Below are 21721 nucleotides of genomic sequence, written 5' to 3' on the forward strand. Positions count from 1 at the left end.
TTAACAACCCCAAATTTGTCATTTCAAACTCATTTTTAATGACTTGTTTGAAATCAACAATAAGAAAATCATCGTTCTATGTGAAAATTAGATCACATACATATAATAACACAATTACAAGTTTACCATCACTTTCTTTGATGTAGATCATAGGCTCACCATCACTTTTCCTAAAGCCATTGTCAAACAAGTATGAGTTTATTTTGTTATACCATGTGTATGGTGCCTGCTTCAACCCATAAAGGTATTTTTTTTGCTTATACACCTTATTCTTCCTTCCCTTGAACCTCATAGGTAGGTTGCTACTCCACATACACTTCCTCTTTCAAAATTCCATTCAAAAAGGATGAATTCATGCCCGTTTGATATACCTTCCACTTATGTTGCACTGTTATTGCTAAAACTACCCTCACAATTTCGATTCTTGCAACTTATGCGAATGTTTCAACATAATCTCTTTCACATTCTTGTTTATACCCCCTGACAACCATACTTGTTTTGTGTATTTCTATCCTCCCTTCCACATTTATTTTGGTCTTATAGAACCACTTTACACCTATGAATTCTTTTCATTGTGGAAGATTCACTAACTCCCATGTATTGTTCTTTTTTATTGCCTTTATTTCTTCATCTATTTTTTCTACCCATTTTTCCTCCTTAGTTTCATGTTTAAAATTATTTGGATCACCTAAATGAAAAAATAAAGAAAAAAGTGAATTCATACATGCACTACTTTCCTCTTCAATTTTCTCATAAATATGCCTCAAATTTATGAATTTTTGTCTTCTCAAGCTTGCCAAAGTTGGATTTGATGTGTCAATTGATCTTGAACTTGGAGAATGTTGATTTTTAATCATTGTTCTACTGTTGGAGGAGTATCTTCTTGAATGTACGAGACTTTCCTATTTCTTGGTGAAGGTGTCACTTCAGGACTACTTTGTCAAGCTTGAATAGTTGTAGGAAGAGTCACCAATCAAGAATTATCAGCTACTCATAATTCCTCGTTGAATTCTAGTGGTATACTTGATGCCAGATTAATTATTTCTCCAAACCTCCATCCCATGCTTCCTCTTCTATGAACGATAGCTCTTTGTTGATTTTTTTTTTTTGGTTATTGGATTTTATAGCTTTTATGCCTTGGATTCATCACTAGAACAAGCAAATAGGCATTTCTCCCCATTGTTTTCCAACCTCTTTCTTAATTCATGTGGGACATGTGTATATACCAAACATCAAAACACTCTCATATGAGTAGTGCTATGTTTTCTTCCACTCCATGCTTCTTCATGAATCATGTTCCTTGCACTTTTAGTTGCCCATCTATTTATAATATAAGTTGAGCATGCTACTACAGCTTCAACCCAATATTCATTTGGAAAATGCTTTTATTTTAACATACTCCTTTCCATTTCCATAATTATTTTATTTTTTCTTTCAATGATAACATTTTGTTGACATGTTTACCTTGTTGTGATTTTTTTCTAAATTCCTTGCTCCTTGAGAAAATATAGGATATCATTTGAGATGTATTCACCACCTCTATTTGTTCTCAAAGCGTTGATGTAGTGCCCACTTTGTTTTTCAACAAGTTCCTTTAATTGGTGAAAGTTCTCATACACTTCATTATTATGTCTTAGAAAATAGACCCATGTCTTTCATATGTATTGATCTATAAATTTCAAGAGATAATAACTTCCTCCAATTGATGGCGTATGAATTGGTCCACACAAATTTGAATGGAAATTTTCCAAAGATGTATTTTCCCTTATTGACTTTCCTATGGGAAATGATTCCCCATGTTGTTTTCCAAAAACACGTCCTTCACACAAAATATCTATTTTTTCTATAAGTGGCAAATAATTTACCATGCATTTCGTGTGTAATGAGTTTAGACCTCCAAAGTTGAGATGCCAAATATTATATGCCATAGCCAACTTTTATTTTTGATCTATGCTTGAAAGTTAGTTTATGTGAATACTATGATTTCTATTTCATCTTCTTATGAATTCATTGAAAATTGTGTTTGAGCACCCTCTACCTTCAAATACGATTTTGTCCTTTTAGGAAACATTTTATTGATTTCCATTTGGACCTTCGGTATTAGTGTCCATTTCTGAAAAAGATTTTATACCCCTTTTGTATAAACTCTACAATACTTATCATATTTTGTTTTAAACCTAGAAAATACACATCTGAAATATACTTCTTCCCCGCTTTCTTGGTTAGAACATTGGAATTTCCTTTACCCATGACTTACACTTTGTTATTAGTCCCTAATGTGAATTTTGATTTTACACTTTCATCCAAATTGGAAAACAGTTATATGTTCCCTGTCAGGTGATTGTTTCAACCAGAGCCTAAAAACATACATCCTTTTGCTTCTCTTATGCTACATTTCAAGCACAAAAATATATATTTCTTGGTTATTATTTTCTTTTTTGAAATTTTCATTTGGTTTTTTTGAAGATCATATTGTTTCTTTCTACATTCAGTTGCATAATGCCCATATTTCTTGCAATAATGACATTGAACACAAGATTTATCATACCTCTTACCTTGTTCTTGATTTTGTCTGGAATTTTGACTTAGATTTTGAGTTTTGCCTCTTACTTGATCTTTAAGAGTTTTTTATTCCACCTCTGTGTGGAATTATTTACCTATGGAATTTTCTTCTCCCTCTACCTTTACCAACTAAGACTTGTGTCTTCAAAGAATGTTCCAAAGAAGTTTTTGTTGTTCAACACAACCTATGTTCATGAGAAACGAGTGAGGCATTCTCATCCACTGCAAACTATGGGAGATCCTTTGTCTCCTCTATGGACACAACAATAGAATCAATCCTTTCTAGTAACCTTCTTAAAAAAAATTCATCCACTCCCTTTTCTTCAAGTGCTTCACCATGAGATCTAATTTGAGTTACCAATCCATTATTTTTTGTATTGGTACACTCTCTGTGAAAATTATATCATCTACATATAAAACCATAATTATAATCTTACCATCACTTTCTTTGATGTGGATGGTAGGGTCACCATCACTTTTGCTAAATCCATTTTCCAACAAGTATCAGTTTGTTTTATTATACCATGTGCATGATGCATGCTTCAACCCATAAAAAGATTTCTTTAACTTATGCACCTTGTTCTTCTTGTCATTGAACCCCATAGGTAGGTGGATACTCCACATAAACTTCCTCTTTCAAAATTTCATTAAGAAAGGATGATTTCATGTCCATTTGATATACTTTCCACTTATGTTACACTGTTATTTCTAAACCTATCCTCACAATTTGCGTTCTTGCAAATGGCATGAACATTTCACCATAATCTCTTCGAGGTTGTTTTTTATTCCCCCTAAAAACCATCCTTGATTTGTGTATTTCTATCCTTCATTCCACATTTCTTTTGGTCTTATATAACCACTTTACACCTATGAATTCCTTTCCTTGTGGAAGATTCACTAACTCCCATGGAGTATTCTTTTTATTTCCTTTATTTCTTCATCTATTGTTGCTACCCATTTTTCCTCCTTAATTGCATCTTTAAAATTAGTTATGAAAAAATAAAGAAAAAAAAGAGAATTTATGCATGTGCTACTTTCCCCTTCATTTTTCTCATAAATATCCCTCAAATTTATGAATTTTTGTCTTCTCAAGCCTACCAAAGTTGGATTTGATGCATCACTTGAAATTGAACTTGGAGAATGTGGATTTTTTAATCATTGTTCTACACTTGGATGAGTATTTGCTTGAATGTACGAGACTTTCCTATTGGTTGGTGAAGGTGTCACTTTAAGACTACTTTGTCGAGCTCGAATAGTTGTGTGAGGAGTCACCAATGAAGAATTATTTGTTGCTCATAATCGTCATTTTCTTCTAATGGTATACTTGATGCCACATTATTTATCTTCTCCAAACCTCCATCCCATGCTTCTTCTTCTATTAACTATACATCTTTATTTATTATGATTTTTTCGTTATTCGATCAAATCCAACAACTTGTTTAACTACATTTTCAACACACAAAGTTTTGGAGATATCATATTTGAGGGTTTTTTGGTATACTGGCTCCACACCATGTGTTAATTTGATTGTGATCTCAATCTCCCTCTCAAGAGGTAACCTTGGAAGCACTTTAGGGAAAAGATTCTTGAATTCTAAAAACAATGTGTTGATTTAGGGAGGGTCCCTAAATACAAAAAATATTTGATTGGTAACTCAAATCATATCTCATGGTGAAGCACTTGGATAAAAGAAAGTGGATGGAAATCTTTTAAGAAGGTTACTAGCAAGATGGATTCTATTGTTGTGGCGATAGAGAATACAAAGGATCTCCCATTTTTTTTAATGGATTAGATTCATGCCTTACTCATTTCTCCTGAACTTAGGTTGAGTTGAAAAAAAGTACTTCTTTGGAACATTCTTTCAAGGCACAAGTCTTAGTTGGTCAAGGTAGAGGGAGAATCAAATTTCAGAGGTAAATAATTCCACATAGAGGTGTAAGAATAATCTTTTCAATGTCAAGTGGAAGAGGCAACACTCAAAACCTAAGTTAAAGTACAATCTAAAGTCAAGAAAAAGGTAAGGGGTATTATAAATATCATGTTCAATTTCATTATTGCAAGAACTATGTACATTATGCAACTGACTGTAGAAAGAAACAATATGATCTTAGCAAAACAAAACAGAAAATTTACAAAATAAAATCATAACCAAGACAATATATTTTCAGCTTGAAATGTAGCATAAGAGAAGAAAAAGGATGTATTTTTTTTGGACTCTAGTTGCATCAATCACATGATAGGGAACAAATAAATGTTTTACAATTTAGATGAAATTGTAAAATCAAAAGTCACACTAGGGACTGATAACAAAATGTTAGTCATGGGTAAATGAAATGCCAATGTTATAGGCAAGAAAGTGGGGAAGAAGTATATTTCAAAAGTGTATTTTCTAGTTTTAAAACACAATATGATAAGTATTGTAGATTTTATGCAAAACGGGTACAAAATATTTTTCAAAAATGGAGAATGCACAATCTTGGATAAATTTTGAGGTAAAAAAATAATAGCAAAGGTCCAAATGACAAGCAATATAATGTTTCCTCGAAGGATAAAACCAGATTTCAAGGTAGAGGGTGCTCAAGAACAACTCTCAATGAATTCACAAGAAGATGAAAGAGAAATCATAGTAGTCACATAAAAAAACTTTCAAGGAGTGATCCTAAATAAAAGTTGGCTATAGCATCTAAGATTTTTGCATCTCAGCTTTGGAGCTGTAAACTCACTACACAGGAAATGCATGGTAAATGGTTTGCCACTTATAGAAAAACTAGATATTTTCTATGAAGGATGTGTTTTGGGAAAACAACATGGGGAATCATTTCCAGCATGAAAGTCAATAAGGGAAAATACATATTTGGAAAAATTCCATTCAAATTTGTGTGGACCAATGCATACACCATAAGTTGGAGGAAGTTGTCATTTACTTGCATTTATATATGACTACATATGAAAGACATGGGTCTATTTTCTAAGAAATAATAATGAAGTGATTGAGAAATTTCACCCGTTAAAGGCTCTTGTTGAAAAACAAAGTGGGTACTACGTATCAAATGATTTCCTTAGTTTTCTCATGGAGCATGAAATTTAGAAACAGTTCAGAACAAGGTACACACCTCAATAAAATGGTATCACTAAAAGGAAAAATAGAATAATTATGGAAATGGCAATGACTATATTAAAATAAAATAATTTTTCAAATGAATATTGGGTTGAATTTGTAGCATGCACAACTTATATTATAAATAAATGTCTAACTAAAAATGCAAGGAACATGATTCATGAAGAAGTATGGAGTGGAAAAAAACATAGTGCTACTCATATGAGAGTGTTTGGATGTGTGGCTTATGCAAATGTCCCAAATTAATTAAGAGATAAGTTGGACAACAATGGGGGGAAATGATATTTATTGGTTATAATGATGAATCCAAGGCTTAAAAGCCATAAATTCCAATAACCAAAATATTTGTAATCAACAAATATGTACATTTCATAGAAGAGGAAGCATGGGATGGAGGTTTGGAGAAGACAATTAATGTGGCATCAACTATACCGCTAGAAGATAATGAGGAATTAGTAGTAGCAGCAAGTTATTCATTGGTGACTCCTCGTACAACTATTCAAGATCGACAAAGTAGTCCTGAAGTGACACCTTCACCAAGCAATAGGAAAGTCTTGCACATTCAATAAGGTACTCCTCCAAGTGCGGAACAATGATTAAAAACTCCACATTCTTCAATTTCAAGTTCAAGTGACGCATCAAATCCCACTTTGGCAAGATTCAAAAGACACAAAATCATAAATTTGAGGGATATTTATGAGAAAAATGAAGAGGAAGGTAGAGTAGGTAGGAATTCTATTTTTGATTTATTTTTTCATGTAGACGATCTAACCAATTTTAAATATGAAATTGAGGAAAAATGGGTAGCAACAATAAATGAAGAAATAAAGGCAATAGAAAATAATAATACATGGGAGTTAGTGAATCCTACACAAGGAAAATAAGTCCTAGGTGTAAAGTGGTTCTATAAGACCAAAAGAAATATGTAAGGAATGATAGAAAGCCACAAAGTAAGGACATTTTTCATGGGGTATAAACAACAACCTGAAAGAGATTTTGATGAAACATTCATGTCGGTTGCAAGAATGAAAACTGTGAGGATAATTTTAGCAATAACAGTGCAACATAAGTGGAAGGTATATCAAATGTACATGAAATCATCCTTTTTGAATGGAATTTTGAAAGATGAAATGCATGTGGAGTAGCCACCTACCTATGAGGTTCAACGGAAAGAAGAACATGTGTATAAGCTAAAAAAATGTCTTTATGTGTTGAAGCAGGCATCATGCACATGGTATAACAACATAAACTCATACTTGTTGGACAACGACTTTAGCAAAAGTGATGTTGAGCCTATGCTCTACCTAAAATAAAGTGATGGTAAGATTATAATTATGGTTTTATATGTAGATGATATAATTTTCATATAGAGTGATGATATTCTCATAGTTGATTTCAAAGAAGTCAAGAAAATGAGTTTTAAATGACAAATGTCCAGCTGTTAATGTATTTTGTAAGTATAGAAGTGAAACAAATGGAAGATAACATTTTTATTCCTCCATCAAAGTGTGCATCATACATCTTGAAGAGGTTTAAAATGTAAAATGGTAAGCCTAAACTAGCTCCAACAACCATGGGTTTGAAATTGAGCAAAGAAGATTGTATCAATAATGTGAATCCAACAATATACAAAAGTATGGTTGGCAGTTTGATGTATTTGACTGCAACTAGACCTAATTTAATGTATGCAGTGAGTTTGATCTCAACATTGATAAAGACAACAAATGATATATATTGTCTAGTAGCTAAAATAATTCTAAGGTATGTTAATGGAATTAAGCAATATTGCATTTTTTATACTACAACAGATGAATTTAAGCTAGTTGGAAATATTGATAATGATTGGGCAAGAAGTGTAGCTGATAGAAAGAGCACATCGAGATATTTTTTTCATTTGGTTTGAGGATTCATTTCATGGGCTTCTAAGAAAAAACCAATAGTTTAACTTTCCACAACAAAAGTTGAATATGTCACAACAATAGTTGCACTTTGTCAAGAAATTTGGATGAGGACATTGTTGAAATATTTAGAGCATGAAAGAGAAGAAAACCAAAAAAAAAATTATTGTGAGAATAATTTTGCAATTGCTTTATCCAAAAACTAAGTTTTTAACAAAAGAAGTAAACATATTGACACAAGGTATCATTTTATCAGAGATATTATCAATAATGGAGAAATCATTTTGGAACATTATGGTTCTCAAGATCAATATGTTGACATCTTCACCAAACCATTAGCAAAAGAAAGGTTTGTTCATTTAAGAGACAGTTTGGGCATTGTAAATATCAGTAGTTGTGATTTAGATTGAGTGTTGGAAATAATCATGCCTACCAAATTAAAGGTTCTAATCGCACCATACCTTGAGAGTAAAAGCAAGTAAAGATGCAAATGTTTTCTTTCAAGCTGAAGGAATTCAACATAAATGAATTTTCTGACCTACATACAAGTTTCCCATCTCTGCAAGGAATCTGCAATAGACAACCTGCATTTTTCAAGAAAAATCATTGTAACTATCTATTCGTAGTTGGTATAGTCATTAATGCATGTTGTGAAGAGGGCAGTGCACAATGTCTATTTTACATGCATTTGTACTAAGATGTATTGAGTGCAAGTAAATGTGTGAACTACACAGTCATATCATATAATAAATAATTTTAATGTGTTGTCTTTGGGACATACATAAAAGTAAATGTATTTATTATAAGTTATTTTTTGTTGTTAGCTCGCCTCGAAGATTTGGTTATGCATGTAAAATTAGTGTTTTCACTGTGTAAAAATGTGTCAAAAAGGGGTCTATAAATTCTATTTTTCACTTTGGGTGAGAGTTGAAGCCTCTATTTATTTCAAAAATATATTTTTCTTTCATAATCCAAAAATATTTTTCATGTGTACACTACTTTTTCTTGTGTTGTGTGCGTTGATCTATTTTTGTTCCTTTGCCTCTTTTCTTCATTATTCACGAATATGTTATGGTAACAAAATTAGTAGTTCCAGCTTCCCCTATTGGGGGATATGGTAAACTTGAGAGCCTTATGCAAATAATAATGCAACCAAAGTGAATGGAAGACAACAACACTATGATATCAATGAAAGTCTAAGAATACACAACGAAGACACAACTACGCCTGTTGCAATAAACCAAAAACAAAACATTAATTTACTAAGCGTCAAGCAACTACAACTGCATACAATTTGGACTTTGTATCTGGACTATGCATCACCCTATGCCCGATCATATACTTTTGTAATAAAAAAATAAGTTAGTTATTTTCCATTTGACACTAAATAGGTTAAGGTAGTAGCACCCCTTGAAGATTGATCAGGGCATGGCGGTGATGGTGAGGAAGCATTTGGTGAGGCGTGTTTGGTGATAATCTCACTATAGTATCAATATCTCATATCTTCTCCCTTAAGGCGTTCCCATCGAGGTTTATTTATACTTCTCCAAATTAGCTTTTTCAGTTGGGAAATAGTTGGGCCACGGGCAATAGGAGGTGAGTAATAGGTAGAACCTGTGAACTCCACCTGAAATTAAGGAAATTTATTTCTTTTTAAGTGTTTTAACATATGTATGTAGGTTGGGTATATGTTGACCCCTGTTTACACACTTTTATCATAGGGAAAAGTAGCGTAAAGGGAATAAAACTTTGTTTTTTAAATTTTGGACCAAGTCTTGAAGGAAGGGTTTCCCTAGGCCATAATCAGAGCATCAGATTTACCAAAAGTAGTAAATGGTGTTATAACATATGCTCCCTAATATATGAGGTGAGAAGTAGTACATGATGGCTGAAATGTATTAAGTGTATAGAAGGAATCATACCGAGACCGAGGAGGAGTTCACCAGAATTCACCCTGCCAAGCCAGCGAAAGAGATCAGAAAGAAACTGTAGTCTCAAGCAGGCATACCCATGCTCAGAAATAGTAAAGCATGTCCGCATATCAAGTACAAAAGCGGATCCAATATGAATACAATTATAAAGGAACTGGAAAAACATAATGAATCATTTGATCATAATCAAGAAAGTAAATGTATGAATATCACACATAAAGAGCTGATCAATGATGTTGAACTATGAAGCTGATCACTGAAGTCAAGAAACTGATCCAAATAGTACCTAGTGAACATGATGGAATAAATGGTACTACACTGCAAATCATGTTCCAACATATAAGATATCATTATAATGAACTACGATATATATAAGGTGGATGGTGTCAAGTAGCAAAAACATGAGCAAATGAAAAGAGAACCAAGACATGTTCATGCAAACCTGAGGTCTTCACTGACCGTCGTGGTACATTTCTACACAATGGGAATAAATGACCTGAAGTCGTCCATGTGAGAAATCGTTTGATTACCGAACATTGGCGTATATTGTTAACAAACGCGAGGCTACTCACTGATAATGATCATGAGAGTCAAGGTACCTAGTACAATCTAACAAGTGTGAATAAATGAGTTGTAGTCGAACACTTGGAAGAATCTATCAATCAGGAGACAATGATGTTTTCCCACTCTCGATAGTGAAGGAATCTACCACTAATGACTACAAACCCTAAGGTACTTCTAAATAGACTCTAGATCTCTTTCCCAGATCAATGAGTTGAAGTCGATGGGAAGAGATCCACTAGAGGGAAGGCATTAAGGCATCCTTCATCAATCTAGCGTGAGTGTAACCCGAAGGCCAATAATGTGGAAGGAATCAAATGAGCAAAGATTTAGTAACCCAATCAAAGCACGTTTCTAGTGTACACAAGATGTGGCTAGCGCATGATAGAAACCCTCTGAACCAACCAATAATGAAAGCTAACATAGAGGCGAGGATTACACCAATAAGGTCAAATGGAAACCAAGGCACTGCACGAATCCCAATTTGTGATAATGAAAGTTGATGTCGAACACAAGGGAAACCACTCAGTCAAAGACCCATGATATTGATCGATGTTAAGCACAAGGTGGCCTATCAATAATGAAAATAGGACCAGGGTGTGGCTCTAAAAATGCCCTCAGAGCAATTTTTCATAGTCGATAAGAGCAAGATCTGCCAGCAAGAAGTCAATGGAGACCTTCTCAAATAGACATGAGAAAAGGACCAATATATATGATGTGATAATGAACATGACGCTGACAACTAGGGATCGAAGACTGAAAAATAGGTCAAGGGACACCACAGAGAGGCTAACTCAGGTTTACTTCCCTTGAACAAAATCACGACTCAATTTTGACTACATGGCAGCATATGATAACTTTATATAGGTTCGTCATACAGGAGGAATAAGAAAACTCTCCTTATGACTAGAAGAGGTAACCAATCGAAGGAGTACTAACTCAATAACAAGGTTAAGGCTCTCCTAAGATAGACTTAAGCCCATCCCAATGGAAGAAAATACTTACTTTTGAGTGCTTTGTTTAAGGGCGACACAACTGACTCTAGCTGCCATCAAATCTGGAAATAATGTCCTGTTCCCACTCTTTTTTTGGAGTACATATTTTTTTTGTCTTCTTCTTTTATATGAAGCTTGAAAAAAAATAAAAGAATGCTATAGTACAATGGAAAGAATGAGTGTCGAAAAAATAGATGCTCTAGTTCTTAGGAGGGGAAATTTCATATGCTCAATGCAAGGTGGCAAAACTGGTCAAGGACACTCAAAGGAATGTTCTTTCCATAGGTAAAAGGGTGCGTCAAGTTGTAGAGGCTAAGTGATTGCAAGGTTGATTTTGCAGAAGTCATGGTTGAAAAGTGGCTTAAACACGAGTCCAAGTGAATCCAGCTCAAGGCCAAAAGGTGCAAATAGTTAATATGCAATGCATCAGTACAACTCAACACAAAGGAGCCTCTAGGGTATAGGGCCATAAAACAAAATAGAAGAATGAGAATGAGTCTTCAATGCAAAAGTAATGGCAAGACTAAAGAGGATTCCTGAGCCCACTCAATATAGCAGCATGGGCAACAAAAGTCAGTGAGGATCTAACTAAGATGCCCATGTAAAGGTTGGTTCTACCATTGCGTCATGATTTTAAAGTCGAAAAGTGAAAATGGTTTGTGAACCAAGACACGATGGGGTCAACCCTATGGCAAACATATCACAGTATGGAGGCTAGTATGCAAAATGCAGTGGAAAGTGGTATTCCCTAACCTATATTCCAATAAGAAAATGATACCTACCATGACGGGTCTGCGGTCATGGGACCAAAACAATTTCTCGAAGAAGTCTCCAAAACTTCTTGTAAAGACAACCCATTCCCAACACTCCAAGCCAAAAGGTCAAAAAGTCCATAAGACAAAAATCAACTTTTGAAAAAATAATTTTCATTTTGCAACCTATATAAGGACTTTTGGACTCACATTTTTGTCTTTTTTGTTTTGAGCAAGGACCTGTGGAGACAAACTCAAATGAACTTCCTCCATCTAATTCAACTGTTCAAATTTCTCCAAAAATTTCAGGTAACCATTTCATAATGATTTTAATCATTTATGATACTTTTTAGATGTTTTTTTTATAATTTGACTGTAGGAAAATATGTTAAAAATTTCAACTCTGCATACACGCAGGTTGAATACAGGTAACCCACGTATACGAGGGCCCTACACACGACTATGTAAAAAGGGAATCTGCGTGTGTACAAGTAAAAGTTTAAAACATAAATCTAATTATTTGAAACATCTTTTCTGGGCAAGATGACAATCACTTGGTGAGAAAGGGAGCATAGTGCCATTGATAACCAAGAAATGGAGGATCAAAATGCCTTAAATTCTTTGAGAGGTTGTCTTGCTAAAATTCTTTAAAATTCCAAACATGAAGGCAAATACACGATTGCTTGAGTTGTTGATTCATTACTGGAGTGTAGAGGATGATGCATTCATGATCAATTAGATGCCCCTAAGGTCAAGATAGAAGATATTTACTTCATTACGGTCTTTCTCGAAGGGGAGAGATAGTGCATTCTACTGGTAGGACGAGAGGTAGTCTCAGTGTAGAAGACTACGTCCACATATACTGTCTTGGTCATCCAGAAATGATTGGAAGTTAGATTCCAATCAAGCACATAGAGAGTTTATCCTTGAATATCCTACTGTTTACCGTCGCCAGGATAAACAGTCCTACTACTTTATATCAACCCTCATGTGTATCCATGAGCCTAGTAGTGGAATGCCTCACTATTGTGTTTGATTGGTGTACACCTCTACTGACCAACATGAAGAACCAACTCACTTCCATTCAGAAGGGTTAGAAAAATAATTTTAGATACGGCACAATCTTATGCTCGTTCTTCTTTGAGAAAGTACCTGGGCTTCGACCCAAGGTATTATCGACCATCAGCAGCTCGAGGGATCTATGGATGGGCAGATGGGCTGACCTGATGAAATGCTTAGGGAGTGGTGATGTCCCAAGGGTGACTTTTGATGACGAGTCTTTCACATGGTGGGATCAACAGGTCATCACAGTTGACGACTACCCCTATGCTAGAATGGATTTCCGAGGAGATATAGATTTAGTATTACCAAAAAATGAAGCATGGGGCACCATAGGTAACAATGTTTTATTTTTTGAATTTCTTAAGATTTTTTTGGAGTTTTAATATAAATGAACTTAAAAATATTTTTGTGAGACAGGACACTTAAAAAATATCTGATCATGTTTTATATGTGGGGTCAGTGAGACATGACAAATTTCCCTAACATAGGCGTCGTGGAAGAGATGCCGAAGGGGCTACCACTGAGACAGAGGGAGTTCTCCATGCAGTTCAGAGGAACTTGGTGAGACTAACTCACCAAGTACCCATGATAGCCATAGAGGAATTACCCGAGGATATGAAGCGTCGCATGGTAGGAGTACCATAGGACTGTGTGCGACTATTTTAGCATGTGGCCAATGTCGTTGTTAGAGAGTTCTCCATGCAGTTCAGAGGAACTTGGTGAGACTAACTCACCAAATACCCATGATAGCCATAGAGGAATTACCCGAGGATATGAAGCGTCGCGTGGTAGGAGTACCATAGGACTATGTGCGACTATTTTAGCGTGTGGCCAATGTCGTTGTTTATCTTCTAGTTACTCATCTTGAGCCAGCTAGATAGATGATCAGATCTTTTTATCATTAGACATGTTGATGGGCATAAGCCCAAATTTTGGAGGGAATTTGGTCCCGATTTTTGTATATTATTTTGGACACAAACACTCTATCTATATACATGTGATTTTATGATGATCATATATACAAATGATACTTCGATTATTTTTTATGTTTTTTATTTAATTTGATGAATGCTATATATGCCAATCCAATACAAGCATACAACATATATAAACAAGTAAGTGCTTGGTCAAAGCCTAAGCAAAGTACTTCTTAAGGTAGAGCCCATTTCTAGGCTCCACCAACTTGTTTCCTTTAAATTCAATTAATTCATAAGCTCCTTTTTTCGAATCTCACTTGACTATAAAGGGACCGTACCACATAGACTTAAACTTGCCTGCCCCCGAGGCATCTTTGTCTTGATCGTAGACCAAGACAAGGTCACCTTCACAAAAATTTCTAGGACAAACCTCTTTATCATATTGAGTTTTTACCCTTTTTTTTATGTGCTTCATTTATTGCGGTGGCACCTTGATGATGGTAGTCAAGATGCTCCAAATGAATGAGGTGCTCCTCAAGACTAGAAGTCTATGGAAGAAGTTCAACAACTAGTTTAAGGGAAGGAATTTCACATTCAACATGAAAGATTGATTCCAACCTGTAAACCAATTGAAAAGGAGTAAAGCTAGTTGCAGTCTGAACTCACGTTCAGTATGCCCAACATGCTAGATACAACATGATGTGCCAATTGGATCTAGCTCTTTTAATCATCCTTTGCGGGATGATTTTAAGGGATTTGTTCACAGCTTCAACCTGTCCATTGGCCTGAGGATAGAAGATGAATGCTCCTACTGGAAACCCAACTTGAGAGCCAATTCAGACATAGTTTCTTTTGGATATGACTTCCATGATCAGTGACAATCTCTTTAGGGATACCAAACTGGGAAATAACTTGATTGAAGAAAAACAAGGTCATTGTTTCACTGTCATTCTTAAAAGTAGGCATGGCCTCAGCCCACTTCGTAAAGTATTCTACGGCCACTATGATGTACTTGTGATTTCCTGTCATAGACAAATTGCAAGTAGTAAAATCAATGCCCCACTTCATGAAAGGACCAATGTTGATAACAGGGAAAAGTGAAGCTGTATGTGTGCGCATTTTCCGAGTATAGACCTGACAAGGATGGCATTTTTTGACCGCTTCAATACAATCTTTGAAGATCAAAAGCCAAAAGTAGCCTACTCGCAAATTTTTTTGGGTTGTTGCAAGCCCGAATAGATGACCGCCACAAGCTCCATCGGGGAAATCATTAAGAACTGACTCGGCTTCTTAGCAAGGTGACATAACTTTCTACTCTCATCTTTGGAACGAACGGGTGGAAACTTCGAAGTTTGGAGATATATAATGATATCCCCATACCAAATGTCTTGTGAAGAAATAAGAAATAAGTGTTCATCAGGAAAACCTTCCTCGTGAATAATTTCTTCCTCACAAGGCAGCTCTGATATCAACTCTGAAAATACTAAAGATTTCTTAGATTTAGCTTACATGAATTCGAGATCAAATTCCTTAAAATATGACAATCCATCTATTATATTTTCCCCCAATCACTCACCTACTGAGAAAAAAATGAAATGGATTGACGGCTACTAAGACGAATGTTTTTCGAAGCAGAATGTAATGCCGAAGCCAGTAGACAGCATGGACAGTTGCCAAAGCTAATTTCTCGATGGGAGAGTAGTGCAGTTCAAGACCTGCCAAGCCTCAACTTAGATAGTAGAGTACATGCTCACTTAAGGCATCATCTTCCTGAACCAAAACCATACCAATAGTTGATTTTACTCCAGCGAGATGCAAGAGGAAATCTCTACTATAATCAGGTGGACTCAATAATGGAGCAGAGGTTAATTCTTTTTTCAAAGCATAAAAATATCGTTGCGTGAAATCATCCCTTACAATTGAGACCCCTTTCTTAAGAAAACGTATAAATCATTTTGTGATCTTGACATAATTGGCTATAAATATCCTCAAGAAATTTGCTTTTCCTTGGAGACTTTGAAGTTGACATATGGAAGACGGGGGAGGAAACTGAAGTATTGCCTCAACCTTGAAGGGATCAACATGAATCCCCTCTGTTGACATGATGAATCCTAACAACCATTCGGATGTGACTGTAAAAATGCACTTATTCAGATTCAACCAGATTTTATAAAAATGACACCGCTCAAAGATCAACTTAAGGTGTTTAGGATGATCAATTCTCTTTTGAGAACGAGTAGCTAAATCATCCATATATGATTTGATAATGTGCTTGATGTCGTGAAAAGAATACGACATGGCTCGCTGAAAAGTGGCTCCAGCATTTTTGAGGCCAAAAGTCATCTTTTTATACTTAAACATACCCCAAGCACAATAAAGGTTGTCTTGTGTTGATCTTCTGGATGGATATTAATTTGGTTGTAACCAAAGAATCCATCCATGAATGAAAAAATTTCATTACCTGCACATTCATTAATAATTTGATCAATAAAGGGCATGGGGTAATTTTCTTTCAGACAAGCCTTATTTAGGTCCCTAAAGTCAATAAATACTTGAATCGTTCCTTAATTTTTGTCTATGGGGACTGGATTAGAGACCCACTTAGTTAGAGGAATGACGTATATGAAACTAGCCTTTAGAATCTTTTTGACTTCAGCTTTGATAGCTGCTGCTTTTCTAGGATTAACTAGTCGAAGTTTTTGATGAATAGGTTTAGCATTTTTGTATGTCTCGATCTCATGTTGGACAATAGATGCAGCTACTCCAGACATTTCCTCATATGACCAAGCGAACACATCATGAAATTTTATGAAGAGATTGGTATAAGTTTGAATTTCTTCAAGGGAATAGTCAATTCCAATGAAGACATTTTCGATTATGTTAGGATTCCTAGAGATGTTCACTGGTACAGTTTGTGAGATAACAGGCATGTTACCTCTGGTAGAGAACTTTGTTGGGGCCAAAGGGTTTAAAACTATATGAACATCACTAGTAGAAGGACTGGACAAACTTGACTCAATTTCTTGCAAATGAGGGAGGAAATATGAACGATGATGTAGATCATCCCATGGTCTATCAACACCCATCATTTCTTCTAGGATTTCTTCCTCAAATGGTAAGACTGTATCTAACCAATACTAAGCTGAAGTTGAATCGAGGGTCCAAGCCCTAGCCAGATATCTATCTAACTGCTCTGGTGAGAAAGGAATAGGATGGAAGTCTGTAGAATTAACAATAGACTGATAAGAAATTTTTGTTGTAGACATAGGACATGACATTCCACCTACCTGCCCTCCATCTAATGTAGTATTAGATGAAGGTAAAGGCCAAGGGTCCAAAAAATAATGAGTTCGAAAGAACTCTCTTCGAGAAGGTCCCTTGGATAATGAAATAGCATTGATTCTAGCTAAAGGAGCGGGAAGATCAAAAATACCCATTAAAGAAGAGTACATCCCAATGCCTAAATTCTCTATAGGTTGCCTGGGATTGTCCACTAATGGAATAGTAGAATCAGAAAATGTGTGGATTTCACCCAAAGAGTAGTCCATCTGATAAGCTTTTATAATCCTCCCTTCATGAGGAAAACAAAGGATGCAAAATAATGATGACATTATGGCATCCATCTCGTAAATCTAATTCCTACCTAAGAGGAGGTTGTAATCCAAATTCACATCAACTATTTCTACCTCAATATTTACCACCTTTCCCCCAACACAGATGGGAAAGGCTAGAATAATCCTGTGTAGCCTATGATAATGTCCATCAAATGTCGTCAATAGAGTCAGTGAAGGAACAACTTGAGGCGATCCAATGGCCTTCCAACATGACATGGACATCACACATGTGGAAGCTCCCTCATCAATAATGGTTTGAAAGATGTTGGTATTTTGATATGTAGACTTTATCTGAAAATCCATATGATGGGGGAGTCTCTTTTTGACATTTGACATATCAAAAGTGAGCACAAGAGAATTTTTTGGATCTACTGCTCTGATTGCTGAGAGTAATGCACTCCTCTAAGTAGGGCATGACTGGAGTACCTCTAACATTGACATAGCACAAGGACTCTAAGCTAGATCTTCTACAATCGAGTAGTTCTGGGCTACCCTAGCATTAGGGTTAATGGTTGAGCGCTTTGCGGAGCCTTTCGGCATCTGAGGTATAGACTCAATAGAGGGCCTCTCAATATGGAGTGGCTCTGAGGCATCGGAAGCAGACTTAGCCTTAGATGATTCTGATTCACCATAATCACGTGATTGCGTAGTGACATCGATATGTGAACTCATCATGTAGACATTTGACGAATTATCCCCTTCTTGGTTGCCCCCTGTGGGGGTACCAACATTAGAGTTTGCGCCAACAAGTAATTATTTTGCTTGGGGAAATGGGTTAGTGAGGACAACCTGGGAGCTAAAGGACCCCTTCTGCACTAACAAGCGATAAGCGTCTTGGATCTTAGGGCAGAGATGATTCAAATGATCCCCATTGCATAACTTGCATGGAAATTTTACTTTTTTCCTGGACTCTTTCCTACCCCCTCCGGCATCATTGTCAGGTTTGTTTACATTTTCCTTCCCATCCTCACTCTTTTTCCTACCTTCTCCTTTCTTATTCCCCTTGCATTGTTGGTTTCCTTTGGGGTTATAATTATGGATGGTGTTTATAGAATTCGGTTGGGAAGTTGTTGATACAGACGACGATGCCTGCATAGAAGAATAAGTTTGTAAGGACAAGTGCTTCAATTGATTCAACAGGTTAGCCATGTTGGAATATATTGATCTGACTAGCCTGTCGACATGGGAACTGAGCTTCAGTTTGGCTATATCCACCTTGGATCTAGGAGCGCCAGGTAGAATTTTTTGAAGAACCCCAGACTGAGAATATATAAGTTCCAACTGCTAGGCTCTGAAAATAGCTTGCTCTTCAGTGAAAACACCAGAGAGAGACACGCCCTTAGAGACATTAGGTTGTAGCAATTTAAGAAACCATTCAAGAAGGAATTCTTGTGGAATATATTATTTAATGAGCCTCTTCCTTCTCCTCCATTCTTGGATATGATCCAAAATGTGAGCTGCCTGGTCCTATTGGAAATTAGCCAGAAGATTAGTTCCAGCATCATATTGGATAGGAAAATGAAAATGGTTCAAAAAGATAGTAGCCAAATCACCGAAAGAAGTGAAGGTTCTCCCTGGCAGTTCTATGTACCACTTAGCCACATTTCTATTTAGGGTATGTTAAAATAATCTCAACTTGATTGAATCGTCTATCAGGGAGTTGGACAAACACCATAAGTGGAAAGTGGTTATGCATTCACCTGAATCTTCACTAGTCTTCCCCTCGAATTTTGGTACATCTAAGGGAAGTTTGGTTGCGACCGGAGGCCAAACTGAGTTATACCTAATCAGATCATTAGTTAATTTAGAGAGATCTAGCATGTTTAATGTTGCCAGAAAAGGGAGTCCTGGTGGACCCTAAGGATTCCACCCGATGTGGGAGGAACTCCCAACGTTTTGAAAAGAATGACCTGGATTTGTGAAGGCACCATGTTGCCTGAAGTAACTCATAGACCCAACTAAACATGAGGAGCTCCTTGTGGTCCAGAAAAAACTGGACTTTGACCAACTCCTGCTGAAAAACCTTTGTAACTAGTAAAGTTGCCCCCTAGAGAAGTGTTAAAAGGAGCAAAGAGCCCTTGGTAAGGGTTCCATGCATTAGCATAGGGAGAAAATTTTTGGAAAGAACTGACAGAAAAATATGACATATTCCCTTGTTGGTCAAAATAAGATTGATTCCCAACTCCTAACCCACTAACTGCAGCATTTGTCCAACTTTGAAATGGATTATATTGTAGAGAAAAAGGCATTGATCCCAAAGTTGGATTGGAATGTGGGATATGACCACCCCTAATCGAGAAACCCTTAAAAGAAGTTGATCCGCTTGCCATGGAAATGGAGGCAGTCGATGGAATACTTAAAGGAACTGAATGAATCATGCTGGTTGGCATTCCAAAAGGGAAAAAGCCAATGCTAGAGGAAACAACTTGAGAAATTCCACTCGAAGATGGAATGGAAGTAGAACCAAATATAGCAGTTCTAGGAGTAACGAAAAGGTATAGAAATGGTCTCCCCTCCTTGTATGGATACTGGAGTTTGCATACTCATCACACTTGTCATGGATACCATGCTTCCAGTAGTGGTCATCGAAGGAAAAGATCGATATAAACCTCATCTTGAAGGCTTGTTGGTCAGAGTCCCGACGTATAATAAAATGTTCGGATAATTAGGAGGAAGAGGAAAATTAGGAGCTGCAATAAACTCAGAAAGCTCTTCAACCTCAATATTGTCTTTTGACTGGAAGAGGAATCGAGAAATAACTAGAGTGTTCCTCTCTAACTCTCTAGTTGTACCAAGTCTATCTTGTCAATCAATAACTCCAACCAGAGGACCAATCTCTAATGCGCCTGCTGCCACCAGTTGAAAACCACTGGCCAAATTTCTCCTACGCCTTCGTGGAGAAGGGTTAGGACTCATAGGTGCTAGCCCACGAAGTCTCCTAGATCGACAAGGTGTTCAATCAGCCACTTTGAATTATTTTAAAGAGATATACTTAAATAATTAAAAAAATGTAAAGCTAAGCCAACTAGGAGCAATGAGCACTCTCTAAAAATCCCTAAACAGAAAAGAAATAAAACAACTTTCAATTATTTCCACTCTGAGTGATTAGGACTGGACACCAAAATACAATAAAGTCAAAATAAAGGGCCTTCTGAAAATAGTTTGGGGTAATTACGCCCTAGGCCTACTAACGAAGGTATTAGAAGTAGCTAAGCTAACCTCTAGACAACAGCATTCGTCGGTGAAAGCACCCAAGCTTCGCAAGGGTACCCTCTAGAAGTACTGCTAAATGTGATGCAACGTTAGCCTCAGGTTCCACGGGATTCCCCTCCGCAGCCACCTATGTGATCCCTAGGAGAGGCAACTATGTGTTATGTGGAATTTTGCATCTATGGATAAACACAATTTCCCTAAGTGGGTAGCTACACCTAGAACATTAGATTTAAAGAGTTTAACCTTTTCCTATAGAAGATAAATAAGACAAGGGACCTACTTGTTATCTTTCACTTCCCTTTGTCTCCTTTGAATAGCTCCCATTGCTCCTTCTCGAACTGAATCTGCTCGATAAGTACCTGCAATCATAAACAAAGGACAAAAACCAGTCAAAGCAAGAGATCTATATACTATAATAAAATGGAATCGAAAGCATTTACGCATATAATCATCATACATGAAGACAAGGATATGGGAAATGGTGTAAACAACTTTATTAAGTAGAAGGAAGAGTTACAACTAACAAGTCCGATCCCATGTCACTCATCCATCATGAGTTGCATCCTTCATCACACCAAAATCACAACACTCCGGCAGCATAACAATACTTTCTTACAATCTCAAATCTCACACCAATAGTATCTCTTTACAAATTCTAAAAGTCCATCCCCTGACCACTATGATGAGTGCTCAATTTATAGGGAAATGGAGGTAGTTTTATCATAAATTAGGCATCGAATGGCTTTGCAATTTGGGAGTTAGTTTCCATGGAGGAAGGGATGAGAGAATAGGAGGTTATTTCATTCATTCCCTATCCAATTTTTAGCTCATATGGGAGGATAAGAGGTGGGAATCTTCTAGAATGGTCTCAAACTGAATTCATGCGATAACTACCTACAATCATAAACAAAGGACAAAAACCAATCAAAGCAAGAGATATATCTACTATAAGCAAATGGAATCAAAAGCATTTGCACATATAATCATCATACATGAAGACAAGAATATGGGAAAAGGTGTAAACAACTTTATTAAGTAGAAGGAAGAGTTACAACCAATAATTCTGATCCCATGTCACTCATCCAGCTTGAGTTCCAT

The sequence above is a fragment of the Pinus tabuliformis genome, chromosome 4_1 (assembly GCF_031772625.1).
Source record: "Pinus tabuliformis cultivar Carrire ecotype Pingquan chromosome 4_1, CPIR1, whole genome shotgun sequence".
Taxonomy (NCBI): Eukaryota; Viridiplantae; Streptophyta; class Pinopsida; order Pinales; family Pinaceae; genus Pinus; species Pinus tabuliformis.